Here is a 20952-nt window from a genome sequence, read left to right as displayed (position 1 = left end):
CATTGATGGACCTAGCCTCCATGAATTTATCTAGTTCTTTTTTGAACCCTGCTATGGTCTTGGCCTTCACAACATCTTCTGGCAAGGATAGGGTGACCAGACAGCGAATGTGAAAAATCGGGATGGGGGTGGGTAGTAATAGGAGCCTATATAAGAAATGGACCCAAAATAGTAGATTTTTCTTCCATACGTCTATCACCAGTCTGTAGAGATGTGTGTAAATCCAGAGGGAATGCAATCTTTGTTAATGTAACTGTAGCAGCTCCAGAAGAGAGAGACACTGAATATTTATACACGTCTGAAGTTGGCATACATAATTATAGGTCTTTATAGAGTTCTCTGAGAGATTTATACAAAACTAGATTATCCAGTAGCAAATAAAAATTTGGATTTTGTTTATCTAACCCCAGATTTATTAGGAACTGGGGAAACTTTTGGGAAAGGGGGAGCCTATACAGGAAGGATGGGCTTCATCTAAGCCAAAATGGAACCAGACTGCTGGTACTTAACATTAAAAAGGTTGTAGAGCAGTTTTTAAACTAAGGGCTGGGGGAAGCTGACAGGTGCGGAGGAGCACATGGTTTGGACATCCCTTGCGGGGAGGGGGGATCTATTAATAGAGAATCTCTATGTCCTAGTGAGGACGAGAGGATGGAAAATTATAAAATATAGGCAGGGTCTGATCAGAAACAGTCAAATAAAAGAGTCCCATTCAATTACATCATATAATGGCATAATCCCATTGCGGAGAAACTAATTGAATTCTTTGCATCGGTCTTCACTGCTTCCATTTGTTACTGGATAATTTAAAAAAAAATATGATCTTTCAGTAAACTCTATAAACACTTTGTAATTGATTATCCCTACTCCAGCAATATATAAATATATACTGGATTAAACCCGTTGGTGCTGCTGCAACTTCAGAATCACAGTAATTGCATTAAATTGTTTGTTCCTGAAGACTGATGGTGCTGTTCGCAAAACTGCACTTTCACTGCTCATTTGGTAGCCAGCAGTTCTTAGCAACTCAGCTTAGAGTCATATTTGCGTTTCCCTGATTCTGGGACTGGCCAAAAACCAGTATGGCCCCCTGCCTAAATTTGGGTAGGTCTAATTTACATTAAGTTGTTTGTAGTCCCAAATGGGCATTCTAGTAGCTGATAACAGTTTGAGAACAGTGGCACCCCTGGGACGTGTGGGTGTCACCTACAGTGAGGGTTGTAAAGGAGAGACATAAGAGTGTAGAGCTGTTATGCCACCTTTATGTTACCCAAGGAATTCCTTGACACCAATGGTATTCCTTAGCAACCAGCTCTTCAGACCCTTTTCACTGATGAAGCTATAACAACATAACAGAGGAGCTAGTCCCAAAGCTTTAAACACCTACCCTCATTACAGCTAATGTGATAATGTTTCAGTTCTTTTTAAATGTCCGCTTCCTTTGTTGTTGCCAATCTCATCTCAGGCCCTCAGATACCAGGGAGGGGCTCAGATACTGCAGTGGTGGGTGAGGTATAAGAATCTAAATAAAATGATCTCTAGGCTTGACTATCCTCTCACCCCAGTTTTACTTTGGTGTATCTCCATTGACTTCAATCGAGTTACTCATGACTTCTGACAATGTAAGGAGGAGGAGGAGAATGAAGTCTTCTGTTTCCATGGAAATAGCAACCCAAAGCTGAGCATGATAATGTTTGCTTGTCAGTTTCAGCTGTAGTCTGCCTGCTGAGAACAGTAAGTGCTGTTTTACAAACAGCAGCTGCAGCCTTTGCCAACAAGCTCTCAACATCCATAGCATCAGGAACTTAACTATTCATGCTAGTGTCTATTAATAAAGGACCAATATGACCAGCCTTCTAATCAGTATTATAAAATTTAAGATTAATATAAAAAATCAGTAACATTTTTGTTTTTCTTATATGTTTCTTTTAAATTTGAGGCTCCAACATGCAATGAATTGCTGTGAACATCTGTAGTGCAATGGCTACTCCTTGGAGCACTCTGTGGGAGGATCATTCCCTTTTGAACAACCAAAGCAACTTCTGAAGCTACCTACAGTGGCCACCAATGCCTCTCTTCTACTGACTCCCAACTGGTGAAATCACAACAGGCAATGCTCTGCTCTTCCACTCTGCATAGGGGAGAGGGAAGCAGCCAATTCCCCATAACCAGTAACACTCATTTTCTGTGCGGCCACGCCCCTGCCCTGCAGATAAATTCATTTTAAAGCAATGGGATTTTGTTAGGTGAGGCTCTAATAAGGAGAGAAGGACAAAGGAGTGCTAGTTCGGAATGCAGGTTTTGGGTTCCAGAGACCCAAAAGGTACATAAAACTGATGCTTTGTCATATGTCTTATTTGCAGTTCTTGGGAGTATTCTGAAGCTGATGCTTTCCAGTTGACGTGTTCAGAGAGAGTCTGATAATTTGGTTTACTATGCAAATGTACTGCCTCAATTAGCCTCCTTACTAAACAGCTTTGACATTGCCACCTTTTATGAAAAGTTCATCCTTTCACTGTATTTCATTCTAACAATGACTGTCACAATATAGACTCAAAGAGGACACGTTACCCAGCCTTAGGACATGAGTTGTCTTAATATGCTATTTGATAAGATCAACAGTTAGTGTGAAATCTGTTAATATCTCCAGTTTACAGAGAGTTAAGTGTTTTTATACAGCAACAAAACCATGCTCAAGAGATGTGTGGTCTCCAACTCCAGGCCCCTTTGTTAGCTTCAAGATATGAGAGAGAAAAAAATATGCAGCATTAGAGACTAGCAAATCTTGTCTAATAGCTTTGTGATAGTTTCTGGCAAGTGAAGATATCTACCAACCTTTCCACCAAATTAAAAATTTCTTGGATGCTACAAACAAACTGCCTTTTTATTTTGTTGAGACAACCACCTACCTGAACTCTCCTGCTCACTGGCAGATGGCTGATTAGATACACTAATATGAAGACTTCTCTCTCTCTCTCTCCCCTCCCCTTTTCTCTGATGTTCTTTCATCTGAATCAACTTTATAGTCATCCATAATCCTTCTTGCTTTATACTCTTCAAGGAAGACTATAGAAAGGAAAAGCCGGGAGTCTGTGGCAGAGATACTTAATGCAACTTACATTTCATGAGCTGGAAAAAAAGCCCATTTGATTAGATTACTTATTCAAAGGCTTGTAATAGAAACACAGAGAAATGAATACCAAATCTTAGCCATGTATAGTTATTAGGAAAATAACTTGGCAGTCTGAATTCCTTTCTATTTAGTTAATTGTTGCATTTGCAAAAAGAACAACACTCATGAAGTGGAACAAGCAAGCTGTTTTCAGGTGTTAAGGATAACTGGCAAACTCACAAGTCATGAAGCAAAGCACCATTATGTTTTGCACCAACTCTGTTTCTGCATTTATTCCTCATTGATCACTATAGTATCAACTAGAAGTGTAATACTAGTAACTCCTGCCAAACCATCCCCCCAGGCTCATGCTGCTTACTGATAAGCAGACTTTCTTTTTAATTTCTTTTTACAGTCAACAGTTCTTATCCTATCTAAAAACACATTTAGTGACAGAAAGTTTCCAAGAATGTTAGTAGCATCTCTTAAATCTTAAATCGGTATAACGCTGCTAAATTCGGTTTAAACGCGGAGTGTAGACCAGGCCTTTGTGTCTTTCCCACCAAATAACACATCATCATATATTATGTCTATATACATGAATGTTTATTTATTTTTATGCAGCAGAAGGTTACACCCATCCATATTTGGGGTTCTGCCTTTGCTATCTGGCTTCAGTAGGTGCAGAAAACCATACATGGCACAAGGATTAGCCAGACATTTGAGCTTCCTGCAGGGTGGCAAGTATCTTATGTTTGCAGCTGAAGAAATAAGAGTTTCTCTGAATATCTTTAAAAAGAAACAAAGAATGAACTTGTTACTCTGTCCTCAAATGTTTCCCCAGAAAGCAGTTGGGGCTTTGGGGCCAGGCCCAGAGTGAGGATTTACAGGGCCAAGGATGAAATTTAAAAGCAGGTTCCTACTCCCCAATTCCATTTTCTAATGGTCTCTTCCCTTGTCCCCCTCCCACAAACACACACACTATTTTCTCCCAGCTCCTTAAACTCTCATGCTGCCCATTTCCACTTCTGTCCTCACTTTATTTGGAGCAAGGGCTGTCCTTTACTGTGGATTTGCACTTCTCCGCTGTGCTCAGCAACCAACAGGATTGAGCCCTTCATTCCTTCTTTGGCAGGGCAGGGAAAAAGCAACAAATAAAAGTCCTTAACACAATGAACAAGCCACCCCTACATAACATGCCAGAGAGAAGGGGGGCTGTGAGAATATTGCCATGTAAGGCCCATTTTGTGCTATCTTTAAATTGTTGTAGAGTGTTTAGATAAAACTTGGAGAGATACAGTGGAATAGTATTGCAATTGAAGAAAATTCAGCAGATATAGTATACACCTCTACCCTGATATAACACTGTCCTCGGGAGCCAAAAAAGTCTTACCGTGTTATAGGTGAAACCACATTATATCAAAGTTGTTTTGCTCCGCCGGAGCGTGCAACCCCACCTCCCTGGAGCGCTGCTTTACCGCATTGTATCCGAATTCGTGTTATATCGGGTCGCGTTATATTGGGGTAGAGGTGTGGCTTGAAAGAGACATTTGACTGAAATATCAAATAGCAACAGCAACTCTTAATGGTTCAGTGTCAAGTTGAGTGGAGGTAATAAGCAAGGCCCAGAGGGAATGTAGAAGGAGCTACAGGTCTTCCCTCTGTGAGTAATTTTAATTCCTGGAGTTCAGGGTATACTGGTACAGTTTGGGGATGAAAGAAAACTGAGTGATCACAAGATGCTTTAAAGGCCAGACTTAAAATACAATGTGATGTTGATAAATTGCAGAAATGAGGTGCAGTCAATAAAATGAGATTTTTTAAAAAAAGATGTGAAATGAGTCCTATCTAAAGGAAAAATCAAATGCATGAATATAGAATGCAGGGATATTGCTTCAATACCACAACCTGGCATAGAACTATAGCGGATGATAACCAGAATCAGAGTCATCCATGTAGCACTGTCACACCCAGGGACAAGTGCTATAAGGGTTTTATGAATCAGAATATTAGTAAAATGTAAAACAAGCAGGGTTTTTTTCTATGTTAGGCTGCCCTAGTTAGACCTTAATCTCAATTCATTTTGGGGCACCATGAATAATTCAAAAAACACAGAAAAATGGAGGAAGTTCAGAGGAGAGCAAGAAAAATGATAAAATGTTTGGAAAATAAGACCTGTGAGACAAGATTAATAAAATTGAGAAAGTTGAGTCTGGCTGTAAAAGAAGTCCCATGGGAGATGTACATACTGAATCTGTAAAAGGATATTACAAATATTACCCGGATTATTATTCTAGCTAGTCATCAAGGATGGAATGAGAAGTAGTAAACTAAGGCTGTAAAGGAGAAAATATGGGTAAAATGATGGGACAAATTTTCAAGAGCAGCAAAAACTGCCAAGTGAAGTTGTGGAATTGCCATCACTGGAGTTATTGATGCTAGAGTGAAACACCCATTTAGCAGGGATGATATGTGGGACAATCAGTCCAAGTATTGCCAACCTCAAGAGATCAAAAATCAGGTGTGAGACTCTGAAAAATCAAATTATGTTTTTTACTCTGTCTTGACTTTTTAACTCCCCTCGCTTCCTCTGCCCATGGGTGTGATAATTTCAGATTAAAAAGTCAAACTTTAATGCTCACAAAAATACATCCATCTCCCTGGATGCTCAGATGGGGACTTACTTACCCTTTCCTCACCCCTAAGATGGGAGAACTGCCTCCATTTCCTATCATTGTCTTGACCCAGCAGCAACAGTTATCTACCTCCAGCTACCCTGGGATTTCTCTGCCTGGGACTCAGCAGCACCACTACCCTGCCTCTGCCCCAGGACCAGAGGCAGATTAAGGTCTCCTGGGGCCCTGGGGTGAAGCGGGGGGCAGGGGGAGGTGCACCAGAACTGCTGCCCCGCCCCCATTCTACACCTTCTGTCTGTGGCCCCGCCCATTGCCCCATCTCATTTGCCCCTTCTGCTGCACGCCCCCATGTTTTGCCCAGGGCCCTGCCCCATTCTGCTTCTTCCCCTGTGGCCTCACCCCCCACTCTCCTTTCTGCCCCCATCCACTGCGGCCCTGAGACCAGAGAAGTTCTGTGCCCCTGCCACGACCCTGGGGCTGCTGCAGAAATTTTTCTGGGGGCCCAAAATGGCCGTGGCCCCTGGGCATGGGCCCATGCAGTAATCTGCCCCTGCCAAGGACATTCTCTCAGTGCTAGGGCCATACACACAGGGTAGGGCTAAGTGGCAGGGCAGGTCTGTGTCCTCAGCCCCCAGGCTCTCGCACAGAGGTCTGTCCATGTGCTCAGCCCTGAAAAAAGCAGGAATGGAGAAACTGCTCACGTTATCACAACAGCTCCTCCTGCAGGCAGCAAAATCCCACAACTGTGAGTTTATGAAAGCTGGCATGCTGCCTTCCCCTGGCTGCTTGAAGGGGACTTTCCTAACCAACCCCTACCCTCAGGCTGGGGAAGCTGCCATGCTATCCCCTCCCCCATCTCCCACCTGCATCACTGTCCTCAGTCTCCCTCCTACCACCAACATCCTACTGCACCCCAATTCCTGCAAGCCCTAAATCTCCCTCCTGCTCCCCCTCACTCTTCGCAGGCAGAAAATGCTTCACCATGTAGAAATCCCACAGAAGTTAATGCCATTTGTGTGTACAGTGGGCATGAAGGATTGAACCCTTGGAAACTGAGCTGGTGGCAATGGAAGCCCCACGGGCTCAATGATCAGAGGCACAGAACTCAGGATGATGATATGCAGATGCCTGCACATGCCACGCTTAACTGCCTATGGTTTTGTACCTTCTGGGGACCAGCAACAGTTAGGAGGTTTGTTGGGTGGGGAGGGGGCAGTATTGTGTTTTGTTTTTCTTCAAGCCTTTTGCTGTTTAGTCTCTATAACTAACTGCACATTCTGTGTTACAAATCCATGTGTGTGTATAACCTTGAGAGATAGAGCATACTGCAGGCAGGGCAACAGATCCACCAGTATATGTACGTATTTCAAATGTGTAGCTATCTCACTGCACAAAAGAGTCTTCAGCTATCCCAAGATAATCAGAGGACTGTATATACAGCATGTTTCACATAACTGCAGGAGATGTCCTAGAATCCCAAAAGGATTCACTCTCACATCTGCACAACAATAAATCTTTTATTTTATTTTACTTTATTTTGAAGATTTCAGCTACAAAACGAACCAGAGAACTCAATAACACTGCACTGAAGGACAATGGCCTGAAATTGTAGAAACTGTCACAGTATTATGTTAGGATGCAGGGAGTCCAACACATTCCACAGTAAAAAGAGATCTTACATTCAAAGGTTACATTCAAAGCAGTTGAAATGGCAGAACAAAGTAGCATGCAATTAGGTACACAGTCTGTATTAAAGATCCTGTTATTAAAAGGCTGCAAATGTGGTAATCAAAAGGATTTAAAATAGACATTTCTGGTTAAATGGCACAGTTTCTTTCCCTGTTTGTTTTTGCAGACAGAGAGGCAATATCATAAGGCTAAATGTATGACGATATAACTGTCTCCACGGTAACAAACTATTGTCATAAACACTGAGTCTTACGATTTCACATTTGGATTAAGAAAAGAGAGAATCGGGCTAGCGAGGGAGGAAGGCTTTTATTTCAATGAGTGTTAGGGGAATACAGAAAATTACAGGCAGTGAAAATTGCTTTCTGTTTAAATGTTCTTTTTTAAGTTTACCCAGCGTGAAAGTCTCTTTTTAAGAGATATCATTTGGGTAATGATGCCTCTCCTATTTGATTGCTCAGAAGGCTAATGATGAAGCTCATCTATTTTTGGAACAGTACAGCAACGTTAATACTAGACGTTTTCCAGCAAGAAGCAGATTACATTGAATTGTGTCTTCTTCACACACCCAGCCATCCTAGTCTGCTCCTCCGGGAATTCTCATTAATTCACTATCCAGAAACCAATTTATAGGTGGGGTTTGCATATTTATAGTCATGTATAAACTTGTCAGCCACCACTTCAACTTCTGACTGCATATATTAGCATTCCTTTTATAGGCTTTCATTGATTATGTTTAAACAACAGTAGCTACTGAACTGAAATACCTATTGACATGAACTAACAAAACATAATCAAGGCAGGTTATGCCTCAATATTTTAAAAAAATCTTTGAGGAGTTTTCTAAACCTGCTACAGATTTATTTACAGCTAATTCAGGATCTTTGGTCACCTACAGTCCTGGAATTGGAAAATTCAATCCGCTCTGTGGGAAGGGGTATTTTGTTATGGTGGTTTGTTTTGTTGCAGGAGCTCAGTGTGATTCAATGGAATTCACTCTGGTGGGAAGGAAATACCCTGCAGGTCAAGTACAAGTTACGGCTATATGGATTCTTGTCTTCATTAAATGGATCACTGTCACTCTTAGGGTTTTGTAGCAGTGCCAATGCCCTAATATCTGAGTGCCTCCTATGCATGAAGGAAAACAGCTTCTTGTGAAACATCCAGCATTGGCCATTATCAGAGACAGGGTACTGAACTAGAAATGGATCATTAGTTTCTCTCCTGCAGGAGAATTCCTGTGGTGGAAATGCATTCACCTGTACATGGTAACACATTTAATTAGCTCATTTCATTCCAAGGAATCCTAATACACTTTACATACTAGACACAAGACACTTCACCCTCCTCTGAAATGCAGCTTAGGTTTGGTTTTCTAACACAGATGTATTAATTTATATGTAATCCAGATCCAGTGTCAAAAATAAAATAATAATGCTGATTGGCTGCCATATTAGCCATTAATTTCCTCACAGAACCAACTCAAAGTAAAAAATACAATTGTTTGCAACATGAGGTTTGGGCTATTCCAGGTTCAGGATGTGGTTCTGGCATTCCCTGGTGTTACTGTTGCACATTAAATTCATACACCCCTGCATGGGTGATGAAGGCAGATTTTTCCTTGGCGGGTTCATCTAGTGGTACCTGCCAGTACCCCTTGGTTAAGTCAATGGTAGAGATGAACTGGGCACGTCCCAACTTTTCCAATAGCTCATCAGTGCGTGGCATTGGATAGTTGTCTGGACGAGTTACAGCATTTAGCTTACGGTAGTCCACGCAAAAGCGTATTTCCCCATCTGGTTTGGGAACCAGAACCACTGGAGATGCCCATGCACTGGTAGAAGGGTGGATGATACCCATCTCCAACATGTTGTCAATCTCCTGTTTAATAGCAACTTTGGCATGAGGTGACACCTGGTAGGGTGGGGTTCTAATCGGGTGAGCATTACCTGTGTCAATGGAGTGGCAGGTTTGCTCAGTCCGTCCTGGGTTGGCTGAGAACAAGGTGTCGAAGTGAGTGCATAGCTCCTTGATCTGTTGCCGCTGTAGACATTGCAGGGTTGTGGAGAGGGTCACCTTTTCCACACCACCATTTCTTTTACCTTCGTAGTAGACACCTTCAGGCCACTCGGTGTCATCTCCTTCCTGGACTATAAACTGACAGACCTGTAATTCTCTGGGATAAAAGGGCTTTAGAGAGTTAACATGAAACACTTTAGGCTTTAAAGAGGAATCAGGGAATGCTATGAGGTAGTTAACAGCTCCCAGGCACTCCTGGACCATGTATGGTCCTTCCCAGGACGCTTCCATCTTATGGGCCTGTTGCGCCTTCAGGACCATGACCTGGTCTCCAACCTTGAAGGAACGCTCTCTGGTGTGTCTATCATACCAGACCTTTTGCTCCGGAACTTGTGCAATACTCCCTTGTAAAGTTGCTGCTCTTCCACAGAATTTTACAAGCAGTGGACAGAGCAGGAAGCCAGATGATGCACCTGCCACCTTCCAAAGGCTGGTGGATGGTCTACTAGCGGGATTGGGAGACTGTGCAGTTGCATACCTCGATGATGTGGCCATTTTTTCTGATTCATGGCCCGAACACCTAGAACATTTGAAAATGGCTTTTGAGCGCATCAGGCAGGCAGGACTAACTGTTAAGGCCAAAAAGTGTCAAATAGGCCAAAACAGAGTGACTTACCTAGGACACCAGGTGGGTCAAGGAACCATCAACCCCTTACAGGCCAAGGTGGAGCTATCCAACAGTGGCCTGTCCCAAGGTCAAAGAAACAGGTCCAATCCTTCTTAGGTTTGGCCGGATATTACAGGCGATTTGTACCACACTACAGCCAAATCGCTGCCCCACTAACTGATCTGACCAGGAAAACCCAGCCAAATGCAGTTAAGTGGACTGATGAGTGTCAGACACCCTTTACCCAGCTTAAGGCGAGGCTCATGTCTGACCCTGTATTAAGGGCCCCGGACTTTGACAAACCCTTCCTAGTTACCACCGATGCATCTGAACGCGGAGTAGGAGCGGTTCTAATGCAGGAAGGACCGGATCACAACTTTCAACCTGTCGTGTTTCTCAGCAAGAAGCTGTCTGAGAGGGAAAGCCACTGGTCCATCAGTGAAAAAGAATGTTACGCCATTGTGTATGCCCTGGAAAAGCTACGCCCATACGTTTGGGGCCAGCAGTTCCAGCTACAAACTGACCATGCTGCGCTAAAGTGGCTTCACACTAACAAGGGAAACAACAAGAAACTTCTCCGCTGGAGCTTAGCTCTCCAAGACTTTGACTTTGACATTCAACACATTTCAGGAGCTTCCAACAAAGTTGCTGATGCACTCTCTCGTGAAAGTTTCCCAGAATCAAGTGGTTAAAAAGTGTTCTTGACATGTTTTCATGCTTAGTAGTCTATGTAGTAGTGCATGTGTTTTATTACTCTGTTTCTTTTACAGTTCTAGGAAGAAATCACCGCCAGTGAATCCCACTGTTGGCGATTTGGGGGGCGTGTCATAAATAGTTAGTTAAGGGTTAAGTTTTTCTCTCTGTTTTTTGTGTGCTGTTCTTAGCCGTTTGGAGTTACAAGGGTCCAGATGTTTAATCAAGTCTTCTGCAAGTTTCCATCTTTCTGAACTAATTTCTTCTAGTCAAGATAGTGAGTATTAGAAAGCTACTTTGTGTCCTCATCTAATAATCCTATGTTTGCATTTCTGTGTGTTTGTTATTGATTAGTCTTCATTCTGCCTGTATTGTTTGTACTGAGAAGGAGAGAGGATTCTCTCCAGAACTTAGCAAGGTTATACCCTATGAGTGTCCAGCTTGGACTCATAGAGATTCTGTATTTTCTTGTTTTTCTTTTAATAAATTCTTTCTATAAAGATTTGATTAAATCCCTTCTACTGTGGATACAGGGGGAGGGGGCTAAGAAACTCTCTCTTGGTGGTGAGACAAGCTTATCTCCGGGCAGAGAGGGGAGAGGGGAGGTTTCTCCCTCTGTGAGTTGATCTGTGTTTCCCCAGGGAACGTCTTTGGAAAGAGGAGGGGGGAAAACAGGGGTGTCCCGGCCCACGTATTCGACCGGGTGGTGGCAGCAAAAAGGGGACCTACCCTAGGATTTTAGGGTGGGGGGATACATGCTGGTCCTCAACTTGAAACCCCCCAGTTTCAAGTGAGGGTGAGACCATGACAGTGCAATGCTCCCTTATAACATCTTCTGGCTTCCTGCTCTGTCCACTGCTTGTAAGATTCTGTGGAAGAGCAGCAACTTTACAAGGGAGTATTGCACAAGTTCCTCTTCTCCGCCTCCTCCCCCTCCCTCTCAGCGCTTCCCCACTTAGGACTTTCTGGGAGAGAGGGGGAGGAGTGGAGATGCAGGGCTTGGCAGCCTCTCTTCCCCCTCCCTCCCAGAAAGTCCTAAGCGTGAAGCACTGGGAGGGAGGGGAACGAGTGGGGATGTGCCGTGTCTCCGCTCCTGCCCCTCCCTCCCAGAAAGTCCTAAGCACGAAGCGCTGGGAGGGAGGGGGAGGAGCGGGGAAGCACCACATATCTGCTTCTGCCCCTCCCTCCCAGAAAGTCCTAAGTGCCACCAAACAGCTGTTTGGTGGTGCTTAGGACTTTCGGGGTGGGGGAGGAGCAGGAATGTGGCGTGCTCTGGAGAGGAGGTGGAGTGGGGGTGAGAAGAAATGGGCCTGGAGTGGAGTGGGGACAAAAAGAGGTGGGCCTGGAGCAGCCCCAGCAAAGTCGGCGCCTGTTCTTCTCCGGGGAACTGCTGCTGTGAAAGTGCTTCCTAGCATCCTTGCCTGCAGCGGGCTGTGACCGTGTAAGGTAAGCCAGGGGCACTTCCCAACCACAGTACAGTAAGCCAGGGGCACTTCCCAACCACTTCCCAACCAAAGTATAATGCCTTTTGTCTGCTCAAAAAAATTTTCCTTGGAACCTAACCCCCCACATTTACATTAAATCTTATGGGAAAATTGGATTCGTTTAACATTGTTTCACTTAAAGTTGCATTTTTCAGGAATATAACTGCAACGTTAAGTGAGGAGTTACTGTAATGCAGGGAATCCACAGGCCTGTGTCCTGTAAGACATTGGCTTCAGCAGTTAGCATAAGGCTTGAGGTCAATGAACTTTGGCACAGATAAATGGCCTAATGGTCACCCCTAAGTTTTGGGGAGCCGAAAGTAGAGTATTTGAGGGGGAATTTTGTCCATAATGACACCAGCCAATCAAAGGAACATGAGCTAACACCAGCTTTTGGATATTTTAGGATGGGAACATCTGCAGATGTCTGACCACAAGAGTGTCATGGCAACTAACTGATGTATATGATAATAAGTTGAGATCATTAATATACTAACCTATAGAAAAAGAGCACTCAAACATTAGAAGGGTGAGGAAATACAAATAAGGAAGAGGAGAGAAACCCCTACTGAATATGCATTAGACATAGTAGCATTAGACAGTGTAACATATTATAAAAGTTGTATCCCAGTCTTGTGTGCGGGAGAAGAGAGAGATGTAGCCCTTGGGAGGTGCCAGGATAATGGCTACTGATGATGGTGATGAGGAAGACAATGGTTAACATTTCAGGTTGTTCTGCAAGGGATGGTGTGAGTATATGGATGTGCAGATGTACATTCTGTATTCTCTCTATTTATCTTGCTGGGTTAGAGTGTTTGTAACTTTGCTAAATGTATTAATAAACTCTTACAAATACAGAAGGGTTCCGAAAGTGTGAGTGTTGCAACTGTGCTCATCGGGGTTCCCAACTAAACAAAAATTTTTATAATACTGGGCCTGATCTTGAGACAAGAAACTATCAAACCTCAGAGTGATAATTGGGAATTCTTAAGTAATCAATATAATTAATATACGATTCATAGAATGGGCTACACATGGGCTCTTGCCTACCAGTTCTGCGTTTGTTGAAGTCTGCTTTTTTGAAGTCCATTGTTCATGTTCTGCTGCTCTCACTCCTTCCTTAAATCTACCGTTTCATGATCTTTCATCCAAATTGCCTTCAACTTTCAGATTCACAACCAATGTCTCCATGTTAGTCAGAATCAAATCTAAAATGGCTGCCAAACTGATTACTTCCTCCACCTTCTGAAACAATAAGTTGTCTCCAACACATTCCTAGAACTTATTGGACATTGTGTGTTTAGCTATATTACTTTCACAACAGATATCTGGATAGTTAAAGTCCTCCAGATCTTGTGTTTTGGATATTTCTGTTGTTCGCCCCAGAAATGCTTCATCCGCTTCCTTCTCCTGATTTGGTTGTCTCTAATATATCCCTACCATGATGTCAGCCACAGACTTTCAGATGTCCTCCCTCTTATCTCTTTCTGGACTGCAGAACAAGGGTATACATTCTTGATGTACAATGCATTACCTCCTCCCTTCCCCCACCCCCATCCTTCCTGAACAAGCTATACCCCTCTATAACAATATTCCAGTCATGAAATTTATCCCACCAAGTCTCTATGATGCCAATTAAGTCATAACTGAGCTTGTGTACTAAGACTTCCAGTTCTTCTTGTTTATTCTCCATGCTCCTTGCATTTGTGTATGTACATCTAAGATGCTGAGCAGATTTCCCCACTCTTTTCACTCTTGTTGCTCCAACCATTCTATTGTAATTTTCCATTCCCACCCCACAACATTTAGCCCTCTGTTAAGGTCACCCTTTTTGATACCTATGTGTGGGCTTTTGTCACCTGCCTCCTTTGAACTTAGTTTAAAACCCTCCTCACTAGGTTGGCGAGTCAGTGTCCAAAATGCTCTTCCCCTTCCTGATCAGGTGGACCCCATCTCTCCCCATCACCTTCCTGGAATAGCATCCCATGGTTGAGAAAGCCAAAGCCTTCCCATCAACACCATCTGTGCAGCAGAAAATCAAGTGCTCTTAAGATGCTTGGAGAGCTGGTGGGGAGGAAGTTTTTTTAATTCTCTCTTTATTTCTATTGGGGGGAGGGATAGCTCAGTGGTTTGAGCATTGGCCTACTAAACCCAGGGTTGTGAGCTTAATCCTTGAGAGGGCCATTTAGAGATCTGGGGCAAAAATCTGTCTGGGGATTGGTCCTGCTTTGAGCAGGGAGACTAGATGACCTCCTGAGGTCCCTTCTAATCCTGATATTCTATGAATTGGTCTGAAAATGACTGAACAGTTTTTTTTGTTGTCAGTGTATTGCTCAGATTTGTAATATTTTCATTCTCTTTTTTTTGGGTGGGGGGGAGCAGTGAGTAAGCCGGCTGCCTCCATAATGATAGACACAGCCCAGCCCCTATTGATTAAATGCCGGAATTTAGAGCCAAATACTACCTTCAGCCCATATGCAACTCCAGAGAAGTTCTGCTGCAAATCAAGGGTAGTTAAAGGACCTCAGTCCTTTCTCTGTGAGTGTAGTATGCATGAAGAAGTAAAGTTAAAAGACAAAAGAGCAGTTTAAATGTTAATTGCATCAAATGTATCCAAAACTGGTGAATCTCACTATGTAGTATGCTCACCCAATCTACTATAACCCTGACTTACTGAGCACCAATTAATCAAAGTTTCTTATTAACCAAAGCTCAATTACTGGTATGCCACCAGAGGTTGTACGGCAGGGGTGGGCAAACTTTTTGGCCCAAAGGGCACATCTGGGTATGGAAATTGTATGGTGGGCCATGAATGCTCACAAAATTGGGGGTTGGGGTGGAGGAGGGGGTCAGGGCTCTGGCTAGGGGTGCAGGCTCTGGGGTGGGGCCAGAAATGAGGAGTTTATGGAGCAGGAGGGGGCTCCAGGCTAGGGCAGTGGGTTCGGGTGCAGGGATGGGGGTGAGGGCTCCGCCTGGGGGTGCGGGCTCTGGGGTGGGGCTGGGTATGAGGGGTTAGGGGTGCAGGGGGTTGCTCCGGGCTGGGACCGAGGGGTTCAGAGAGCGGGAGGGGAATCAGGGCTGGGGAAGGGGGTTGGGGTGCGGGGGGGTGGGGTCAGTGGTGCAGAGGTCCAGGAAGCGCTTACCTCAAGCAGCTCCTGGAAGCAGCGGTATGTCCCCTCTCCAGCTCCTACATGGAGGCGTGGCCAGGCAGCTCTGCGCACTGCCCCGTCCCTGCAGCCTTGGTTCACAGCCAATGGGAGCTGCAGGGGTGGCACTTGGGGCAGAAGAAGCATGCCGAGTGCCCTGGCTACCCCTACATGTAGGAGCCAGAGGGGGGACATGCTGCTGTTTCCGGGAGCCAAGCAGAGCCACGGCACGCCAGAGCGGGGCAAGGCCCCGCTCCCACTCCCTGGCTGGAGTACCAGAGCAGGGCAAGCCCCGGACCCTGTTCCCCAGTGGGAGCTCAAGGGCCAGATTAAAACATCTGAAGGGCCAGATGCGGCCCCTGGGCCATAGTTTGCCCACACCTGTTGTACGGTGTCCTCTTCAAACAATTTGTGTTTCAGATTTTCCAGCCCAGAATGAAGACACAACAGCCAACCTGGGTAGGAAAACCAACCTTAAAATAACAGGGCCCCAAACTGTGGAGCACAGTGAAAAGTCTGCAGCTATGTATTTTCTTTTATTATCAAGTTTGCAATCAAAGTTACAGAGCAATGAATAACTTGTGAGGGAGGTTGCAGTCAGGAAGCTGATATACCAGAGCCCTGCACAGATAATGTCACAGCCGTCCTGAATAGAAGCTGCTTCTCATTCAACTTGCCCAGTGGTTTCCTAGGCCTCTCTGACTTCTTCTTTTCTTTTCTTTTCTTTTTTAAATGTATTTGTTAGTTAGACTCCGTGCCTGTATATCTAGTGAGGCACCCTGCACTTGTGCATATACTATGCTGCTGTGCCTCTTCCTTCCTGCAATGTCATGATGAGGCAGGGACAAAGTGTCAACTTGACTTTCCAGTCTCCTGTATTGTGTAAGTTTGTGTCACAATATTATAATGTTATTTACACATAATTTTCCCCTCTGAGTAGATTATTTATTTTACTTCTGACTCAGCAGCGTAAGCGGTCCAGGGCCCACTTTCTGATGATTCATGACATGTTTCCTGTTTTGTTTCCTTTGTAGCTTCATGATTTCTGATGTTTTTGCATATCTTAGTGTGACACATCCTGCCCAGGGATTCTTAACAGAGTTATCAACAATGTATTTTGTCCGCTCCGTCTCCTTTCCATCTTCTTTTCACATCCTTGCTACGTGTCGTCATTTTATTCTTTTCTCTGCATTTTCACAGTTTTGTTCTTTCAATGGGTCAAATGGCACAGAAGGAAGGAAAGTGAAATGGCAAACGTTTTGCCATTAGGCTGCTCTACCAGCAGAGTACACATCTTGGAATCCTAGAAGCTGGACGTGGAAAGACCCATCATGTCATCTGGCTCCTCTATACCAAGCAGGGCCTATTTCTTCCAGTATATTTTCTAGTGTTTCGTCCAGAATAGATTTAATGTCTCAAGTAAAGGAAATGCTACCACTTCACAGACTATCCCACAGCCTAAATGCTCATTGCCAGGGAGATTTTCCAGGATATTCAGCCTAAATTATTCATTGGTTACTGCAGGGGGTCTCAAACTTCATTGCACCACGACCCCCTCGGACAACAAAAAATACTACATGACCCCAGGAGGAGGAACTGAAGCCTGAACCTGCCTGAGCTCCACTGCACTGGATGAAGGGGCCAAAGCCAAAGTCTGAGTCCCACCGCCCCCGGGGGAGGGAGGCAAAGCCGAAGCCCCAAGGCTTCAGCCCCAGGGAGACGGCTTGTAACCTGAGCCCCACCTCCCAGGGCTGAAGCCCTCGGGCTTGAGCCCCAGGCAGTGGGGCTTGGGCTTGAGCCCCAGACCCCAGCAAGTCTAAACCAGCCCTGGTGACCCAATTAAAATGGGGTCACGACCCACTTTGGGGTCTTGACCCACAGTTTGAGAACTGCTGGGTTAATGTAATCCCATTACTCCTCTATATTTTCCCTCCCCGACTCCCATATGTACCACCCTGAAGAATTCTTCTACGTCTCCAGTGTCAATACCATGAAAAGATTTTAAATTATTTCGTCACACCTTTCTCCATCCCTCTGTACCCTGATGATCTCTTAGTCCTTATGTATGCAGCTGAAAAATTCACTGGAATTTTTGCAGCTATTTCGTGTTACAATTTATGTCTAGTACATCCCATGTCTGTTATTGCTCGGAGGTCTTTTTTCAGTCTGACTGCTTCCCAGGCTTTTCCCTCGCACTGGAGAAATGTTAAGAGATGATATTCCCTCAGAAGTACTCCTTTGGACTGTTTCCAAACTGAATTTCATTTTGATGGACTTCTCCCACTTTCCTCACTCTGTTCTGCCCATGGGAGATGTCAAGCTGCAGAAGTGATTGCAGTATATTTCCAGTCTAATGATAATTTACATATAAGTAGCTCCTTTTCTCCCAAGTATGTCATGTAATACGTACCTGCAGTGCCGCTGAGGTACAGGAGAACCTGAAGTGAAGGGTGACAGCTAATACTTGCACAGATGTTGCACAAAGTAACAAGGGAGCACAGACCATGATGAACAGGCACTTTACACAGACAAGACCATTTCATATTATACCATGGCTAGTATGTTGACAATAATTGTGTAGATTTTTTCCAACAAGCACCTTTGTGCTCTCATCTCTTATTCTTGGAAAGAGCTCCTCGGAAACCTCTGCAAAGCTCCCTCATTGAACTCCTTCAAATCCTTCCTTACAACATTCCTCTGCCACAAAACACTGAGCAGTCATCAGGCAGCTGCTGTGCTGGGACCACTGGCAGGGCCGGCTCCAGTGTTTTTGCCGCCCCAAGTGGCAGAAAAAAAAACACCCGTGACATTTTGGCAGCAGCTCTACTGCCGACGCTTCATTCTTCGGCGGCAATTCGGCAGCAGGTCCTTCCCTCCGAGAGGGACTGAGGGACCCACTGCCAAATTGCTGCCGAAGAGCCAGACATGCCGCCCCTTTCCCCTTGCTGTGCTGGTGCCTGGAGCCAGCCCTGACCACTGGTTATCCCCCTGTTCATAGCAATCTTATTGTTACCACATGCTTCCCCTCATCTGTCTGTCTGCAGCCACCTGTGGTCTCTTGTCTCATACTTAGATTGTAAGCTCTGTGAGGCACAGACCATGTTTTGTAATGTTTGTACAGCACCGAGCACTGGGGCCCTAATCCCTAAATGGGGCTTTTAGATGCTACTGCAGTACCAATAACTAATAATAACCATGGGCAAAGTCACTATGGCCTTAGGATTTCTAGCCAGAGGATCCCTCTAGACTGTAAATTCTTCTGGGAAGAGGTGTCTTATATTTTTGTAAAGCACTATTCACACTGAAGGAACTGTATATAATAGTGAATAAATGGAGACACCACTAAGATGTGGTGTACCTTGCTGATGTTGTGTGTTAATGAACCATGACTGGGCATTCCTGAACTCAGCCACACTCCTATATTTGGTAGGTGTATACCTGTGCTTAGCTCTAAACTGAGCATGTACACGCATCCCTAGCACTTTCTCCATAGCTGTAAAGTTGTGTGCACAAACCTTCTTTAGTATGTTTCCCTATTCCTACTCTCTATGGCTGAGTCCTAGGGATTCTGAGATTTGAGTCCATATTTTGCATGTGTGTGCCATCCAGCAATTCACTGAAATACTGGCTCCTGAGCATTATGCAAAGTAGACAAGACCTTGGTTTTTAAGATGCCATCCAGAATAATATAATAGTTGGGGGATATACATCCGGGAGCAGCTAATTGCAGAGTAGATTTCCTTAGCAAACACAAGCAGATGCGGGAGTGTGATACCATCATTTTCTTCTCTAGAACATAGTGACTCATTCCACTAAGGAGCATATTGAAAGAGTCAAATAAGGTTAAAAGACAGAAAGGTTTATTTCCTAGTTGGCCATATTATTTTTAAATTCCATGTAGTCCTCTTGCTGTGTACATCTCTCGCATGTACGTTAGTGGGAGTTAAACATGTTCATCAAGAGACAATAATGTATGTTGACTTGTTGAGTTTACCCTGCCCACAACTGTTTCTTCCAAGACCCATGAAGAATCACTGTGCTTCCTTAACATTTAATAAAGGGATTTCAATCTAGCAGAGAAAAGTATAACATGATCCAATGGTTGGAAGTTGAAGTTAGACATATTCAGACTGGAAATAGGTGTAAATTTTTAACAGTGAGAGCAATTAGCCAATGGAACAACTCACCAAGGGCTGTGGTGGATTCTCAGGGAATTTTCTCAAGGGGGCATTTCCTTCCACTTTAAATCCCCTAAATGCCACCAGAATAGTATCTAGCACGGTAACTTGCTCCAAAGAGGTTGGTGTTGGAGCTAGGATTAATACTCCAGGAGTTACACCACAGTAACTCGTTCCAAAGTGGTTGGATGTGAATATGTAACTGTGAAAGTGTATTTTCTCTGCACTGTGCCTTCACATTTGTAAGGAGTCTGCTATCTGTAGGGACAGCTGCCATTTTATGAGGCAGAGTCGATGCACCATGTTAGAAAGGAGACTCAAACTGTGCTCTCTCATGGAGACTTTATTTCTGGTTTGTTTTGGTTTTTTTCCCTTACTCTAAAATAAAGTTATTTTGATTGTAATTACATGGTTGCTTTTTGTGTATGGAAAAACAGAAGCACTAACCTTGCTGTCTCAGTTTTGACATCTGCAAAAGGGGATTGTAATGCTTACCCGCCTCCAAGGGCTGTGGTGAGAATTATTAGTTACTCTTTGTAAAGTGTTCTGAACATAGTGATCCGTAATAGCTGAGTTCAGGATTGCTATTTAATCATTGTGCAATACTCAGACCTTTCGTATGGTTTGTATAGTCTTGATGAAAAAATAAATGAAAAAGTAAATTTAAAAAAAAATGTGCTTGGCTTTTAAAAGAAGGAATTTAAGAGAGCATCTGCCATTAACTGCTGGCCTTTTGGGAACAGATTTGATTCTGTCTAAGGCTTTTGGCAGCTATGTGAATGACCACATTTCCCATATGTGATGGTGTCCTCCCCGTCTATAAACTAAGACTCTGGCATAAAGGGCGTAGGATTTATAATGACAGTAAGAGGTGAACGGTGTCAGTTATTCCCCAATGCACGTGTAACATGGAGAGTGTAAAATAGGGGAGTGTACTATTTCACAGTTAATTATTATGCCCAAACTGACTCCATGCTGACAGTCTATTGCATCAATTTATAGATGTGCTTGGCAGGAGCTCGTAGTTTTGATGTCTGTTATCAATATTCACATGAGTTCAAAGTCTCTACTGCACAAATGCTCAATAACTTTTGAGCAACTCTTCTTGAGTTAGAGTCAGAGTGTTAGCGAACACAGGAGAGCTAGACACAAGCTCCTGTTCTAGCAACTGGGGAGTTATGCCAGAAGGAGGGAGCTTGGGGGTGGGAGAAGGTTAAATAGTATAAATCCCCTTAATAGTCAATTCATGGCTCAGTTTGGTTGCCATAGAGGGTCAGGAACCATCATGAAAGCAAATATTCTTGTTTTTATTTTTCATTCACTCTGAT

This window comes from Mauremys mutica, chromosome 3 (assembly GCF_020497125.1).
Source record: "Mauremys mutica isolate MM-2020 ecotype Southern chromosome 3, ASM2049712v1, whole genome shotgun sequence".
In the NCBI taxonomy this organism is placed as follows: Eukaryota; Metazoa; Chordata; order Testudines; family Geoemydidae; genus Mauremys; species Mauremys mutica.
The sequence above is the reverse complement of the archived record's forward strand: the minus strand, read 5'-3'. Positions refer to the sequence as shown.